Consider the following 5,617-nt stretch of genomic DNA (forward strand, 5'->3'; position numbering starts at 1 on the left):
AGGTCTGAGTGTGCACCATGCCACGTGCTGCCTGGCTATGCATTTATATCTAGCCTCACAACACACCCCATTGTTGACCCTATAGAGCATCTCAGGAACTACACTCAGATCTTACCATAAGTCAGAGCAAACACAGTCAGGAAGGAAAACGTACTGCAGAGGAGTTGAGTAGATATACATCAAAGTGAAATAAACTACAGTTGTTCAGAAAGTCAGTTTGCGAAGTTAATGACCAACAAGTTCTGCCCAGGCTAGGCCTTGCCGCCTTGCCCCTCTGCACCTTGGCACCTGGGGCAACAGGAAGAGACAGCAGCTGTAACTGTCACCTCTTGGAAGCTTTGGTTTCCCCTTTTTGCAAAGCTCTGCTCTGAGAAAGATGTGCTTCCCAAGAAAAGGGAGTGCGTGATTTGGTTTGCAGGCATAGAGAACGTTTCCGCAGTGAAAACTATCAGCAGTATGCTGCAGCTTTTAAAGAGATTGCTTTCACTTGAGAAAGGTTTTTAAACCAATGGAAAGGTTTCCGGAAGAACTACAGAACACTGGTGACGCTGAGGGCAACAGGAGAGCTTTCATTTTATTCATTCTTCATATGTTCATTCAAAAGTGCTTGATAAGTAGCTGCAATTTACTTGAGTGTCAACCAAAATTGTGAGAATCCCAGTGTGATTTCAAATTGCCCTTTTAGGAAATTAAGTAGAAAAGTGATAACGAGTAACTTTTTGTCATCAGTTCTAAAAAGCCATTTGTGAATTTACTTTTATACAAGTTTTGTGACAATAGGGCCACCAGACATTTTGTGTTATATATGCCACTCCTGCCAACCATAGACGTGATATTTAGAGATGATTCTGAGCAGTTGCCAGAGAAAACATGACATGTACATAAACCCAAAGTCATTTACTAGTGTTGAGTTTAACTCTCTAGAGATGATCACGAGTTCATCTTATGTGGCAACTCCATTGGCTGGGGTGCTGTGTTGAGACATCTCCTGAGGCCAATATGGATCAGTAGGAAAAAGTGCCTTAGGATCTGGGCAAGAGGGATACTTGGCATCCTGGCTGCTCCATCTTGAAGGCTGTATCCCAGCATCCTTCAGGCCTACTGATCAGGAGCATTCTCCAGCTGTTCATTTTCTACTAGGAAAGCATTCATGATGAGGTCTGGGCTCTTTTTTCCAGGGGCAGGTCTGAACTGGAGAGATGAGTCGCATGGCTAGAGCAAGATACCCAAGTGCTGGGCCCAGACTGTCTGCCACTTCCCTCTCTGTTCCACACAGCCAGCAACAGAGCAAGATTTTTCCTCCCAGCGGAGAACCAGTGTCAGGCATGGCGGAGGCAAGGCCGAGCAACCCTGGGGGTGATAGAGGGGACCGGGTTTGGGTTGGACAAGCCCAGTAGACCTATTTCTCCTAGGACCATGAAAAGCCTGCCCCCCACATTTGGCTGGGAGCTAACTGTAAAAGTTGCAGCTCCTTGAGAGTTAACTCCAGAGACAGCTGCACTCCTCACCTTGTGTCTGCATAATTAACCAGCAGTTGTTCCTGCTTTGTGGAACATGGACCAGGCAACCCCCGTGAGGTCCTATGGGGACATTCGCAGTCTGATTGGCAGACAATTGGCAGGCAGATGCAGCTTCTGCAATGCTTGACTGAAGGGACTGAGGACAGTCCAATTTTTTCTTTCCCACCTCAAATCACATTTATCCTTCTCTTCTGTCTCCCTTCCTCAAGACCCTCCCACCATGACCAGCCCCTCTGCACACTGACCCTGCTATTCTCCTGAGGTGGTACAGATCAGCCCTGATATCTACTTCTGGATTGGAATTTGAATTGAATCCCTAAAGCCTTAAAATGTAAATTCTATAGTATCTAAGCCAGGAGAACCTTAAATATCTTGTGGACAATCTCACCGTTATGCAGAAGAGGAAACTTCACCTTGGCATACCCAAGGACACATAGCTAGCCAGGGTAGGGCTCAGGCCAACTCTAAGGGCTGATCATGGCCAAATTCCACTCACATTTCATCCTCCCCAAAACCCTACAAGACATTCAGTCCACAATCATCTGGAGCTGCATGAGCTCCCTAGATAAGCTTCATGCCATCATTTTAACTCCCATTTCTATACCTTCAACACTAATATCTTATTTTAATTCCAGACCTATTTTTTTAGGTACCTAAGATTCCTCAGATGCAACCCAACAGAATCTTGTTGCCTTCTTCTTTCATAAACCTATGCAATCTTCTGTGTTCTTGCCTGTCTCCATTACATTCTTCTGGATGTGGATCTATTCTGGGAGGCAAATGAGGTGCCTGTTCCTCTGGGAGGGAAATGAAACATGTCTCCCAGCCTGATGGCCACAGGGAAATTGCTCTGGGGCTGAACCTCAGACATGAAGATGAACATGAGGCTACCATGATGACTGGCTTCCCCTAATGGACTCTCAGGGAGTGGACACAGAAGCTTGGACATCTGACATCTCTCTGTTCTCATCCAGCCTCAGCTGTCCACATTCAGGGACTGAAATTCCTTCCTCCCAAGGGATTCAATCTGTGGTAGTTCAATCTCTTTCCAGGCGAGGGAGTTGTGTTAGAACCTAGTACTTCCCAAAGATGAAGTGAAACCTGCCTCTCTCTAAATTCCACAGTGTGAATTAAATATCCCATGTGACTGCCTATCTAATATTAAACATGACCCCCATGTTTCCCAGACCAAACACCTTCCCTTCTCTAGACCAAGCATCTCCAGGTCCCAGGGCTCATGGGACCTAATCCCCAAACCACCCCAGATACACACCCTGTTTATGCCCATGGAGGTTAAACCCTGCATAAGTTGCTAAGGACAGACCTGGATAGAGGAGAACCTCACCTCATCTGCCATGTTCCAGCAGGAAGGTCAATCTGCTTGAAAACTGCCTAAATTTACGGCAGTTGTGCAGGCCACCCAGTCCACAGGTCCTCTTCCCAATCCTCCAAGAAAATGGGGCCCAATTTCCATTGCAATGTCTCCTTCCTGCCCTCACCCAGGATACCTGCTTTGTTTTCTCACAGCCTCTCCTACACTTTTTTCAAACTCCTTCTCAGATCCCTCCTCTTCTATGGGTCTATGCTATGTGCATCTCCTTGCTGAAAGTAGAAGAGGGTCATTTCTCTTAAATGTTACCTATAAAATGAGGAACTGAGCCGGGCAGTCACTAAGGTCTCTCCTCACTTATATATCCTGTTATTTAATTGTCTTATCTGTTAACTTAATCACAGCTTCTAGTTTGCCTTCCTCCTCAAGGGCATGATAGGGTCTGACCCAGTTCTATTGCTAAATAAACACTTGTTTATTAAATTGAGTTGATACATATTAAGGAATGGAATGAACCAGGAAAGGGAGCTGTTAGGGAAAAGGTAGGTGCTGGTTCAGAAACAGGCAGAGGAGGGGACGTTTCTCCAGGAAGGTGACTTGGATCAGGACAAGAAAGATGGGAATAGGCTAGAAGCAATGGACAACACTCAGAAGGGAAATAGGAGAGAGATACTATCATGGCCATGCCTCTTGTTTAGGATTCCGGGTTAGGGTGGTGATTGAAAAAGAGATTGAAGGGCAAGGGATATGATTGTCATTAGTCCAGGAGCTTTAAAATCAGGATTTGCAAGCCACTCACGTCAACACTCTCAGCCTCCGTTTCCTTCACCTCCAAAATGAGAGACTTGTAGCAGAGCCTCAAAGTGTGGTTTGGGCTTGTTAGGAATGCAGGGTTCCAGGCCCCACTCTGGGATGGAATGGGCATTCAACCAGATCCAAGGAGATACATGCTAAAGTGTGAGAAGTGCTGTCCTGGACAACCTTTCTGAGATTCTAAAGCAGAGATGGTTAAGAGTGAGCCTCCATGGTGCTCAGAGTCCGCTGCACCATAGAATCACCTGGGGAGCTTCGAAAATCCCATGCCCACAAGAGAACTTTCTGGGATGGTGGATTATTCTACATCTTCACTGGGGTGGTGGTTACATAAATGTATACATTTGTCGAAACTCATGAACTGTATCCTTTCAATGGGGATATCATAGTATGTGCAAACTATGTCTCAATAAAATTAATGTAAAAAAAACTATCCCTAAACTTAAATCATTACTTACAGTAAAGCTGTAATAAAGAATACTACATTTAAGAATATCAAGACTGCCTTAAAATATACTGTATTTCTCCCCCAAGGAAGGGGCTGTGCTCAGGAATAAGTCTGAGTTGGCTCATTTTCTAAGGATATAAATAAATGTTTCTTTACCTGATGCCACAGCCCATACCAATTAGGTCAAAATTTCTGGGTATCTTTTAAGCCTCTCCAAGAAATTCCAATGGGCAGCAGGGCTGAGAACTGCTTGAGCACCTCTTGCAGATGTTAGCAGTCAATCCTTACCACACTGCTGCATTGGGATCTTTCCGAGTGCCCAGCACTGTGCAGAGGGCAAAAGGTGGAGAGAGAGAGGAAAGCAGGCAACACACTACGTCTCTCAGTCATTGATGGTCTGGTTTGGAATACAAGGCTGGACCTACCCCAAAAGCATGAAGTTACCACACTCTCACAAAGAGTTTGAGTCTCTGGTGTTTGACTGGAGCCTCCATCCTTGCCCTACCCAGGCCTATCCCAGCTTCTTGGATAATGTCAAAAGGCATGAGTCCCTTTCCTAAGATGCCAGGCCCCATGGAAGACAGCTTTGTCCTGCCTCTCAAACCAGATAAAGGCAGAGAGCACTGCCCTAGCGCTGCCACTTCCAGCAGCCTGGTCTGCCTCCTGCTCTGCCAGCCCAGCAGAAGATGCCCAGACCCACCAGAGTGCCAAGGACATGGCAACTTCTTGGAAGTTACAGTTATTCACCTCAGGTTGCTTTTGAGAGTCCTCCTCTCAGCTCCCATCCCACCTCTGCTTTTATAGATTAATAAATTGAGTTTCAGAGAAGTCAAGCAGCTTCCCCAAAGTCACACAGCTAGAAAGGTAGAAGGGAGACCTTGAACCCATGCCCTCTGGCTCCAGAGCACATGCTCTTTCCAGAGTACCACATGCTCCCATTGGGTGGCAGGCTGATATCTCCCCTCCGTTATGGATTAGCCAGAACCGATCAATTGCCCTACTATGCGGTACTGACTGGCTCCCTGGGACATGGGAGCAGAAAAAATGAGGCAAAGTAATGGTGCTGTGTGTTGAGGGGGTCGGGGTCTCTGGGTGACATCCCCTCAGCATGCAGTCCCAGGGAAATGCAGCCACCGGAGGGCACAGGTGCCTGGTGCTGCCTCAGAAGGAGGAACCACCATGTGCGAGGGGAATAATTCAACTCCAGGAGGCAAGGGCATGGCAAGCCCCACTGCCCCTCCCCCTTTGCCAGGGCAACGTGGGATGTCAGACAACACTGTGGCCACCTCATTATTGGGCTGCTCGGCCATTGTCCCCGGGACAATGGTTTCCGGCCCTGGCTTTGTGTGGGGCTGCCAGCCGAAGTTATTAACCACGGGAGCTGCCTTTGAGGGACGTCCAAGGGAGGGGTGAAAGGTCACTGGAGCAGCGAGGGGAGCGGAAGTGGGAGGGAGAGGCAGCACAAAAGAAAGGGATGAACCCCCGTTCCCCTCCCCTGAAGGAGCC

The 5,617-nt window shown here is 47.3% G+C and overlaps 1 long non-coding RNA gene across 1 annotated transcript; it reads right to left on the reverse strand.

The window, feature by feature from the left end:
- Window positions 1-555: 555 nt before the first annotated feature.
- On the reverse strand, window positions 556-3,185 carry LOC105739204. Its single transcript, XR_001115117.2, has 2 exons — window positions 2,866-3,185; window positions 556-1,350 (listed from the first exon to the last, which is right to left on the reverse strand). It is a non-coding gene; the product is annotated as an uncharacterized LOC105739204 (long non-coding RNA).
- Between the last annotated feature and the right edge of the window lie 2,432 nt (window positions 3,186-5,617).

The sequence above is a fragment of the Nomascus leucogenys genome, chromosome 14 (assembly GCF_006542625.1).
Source record: "Nomascus leucogenys isolate Asia chromosome 14, Asia_NLE_v1, whole genome shotgun sequence".
In the NCBI taxonomy this organism is placed as follows: domain Eukaryota; kingdom Metazoa; phylum Chordata; class Mammalia; order Primates; family Hylobatidae; genus Nomascus; species Nomascus leucogenys.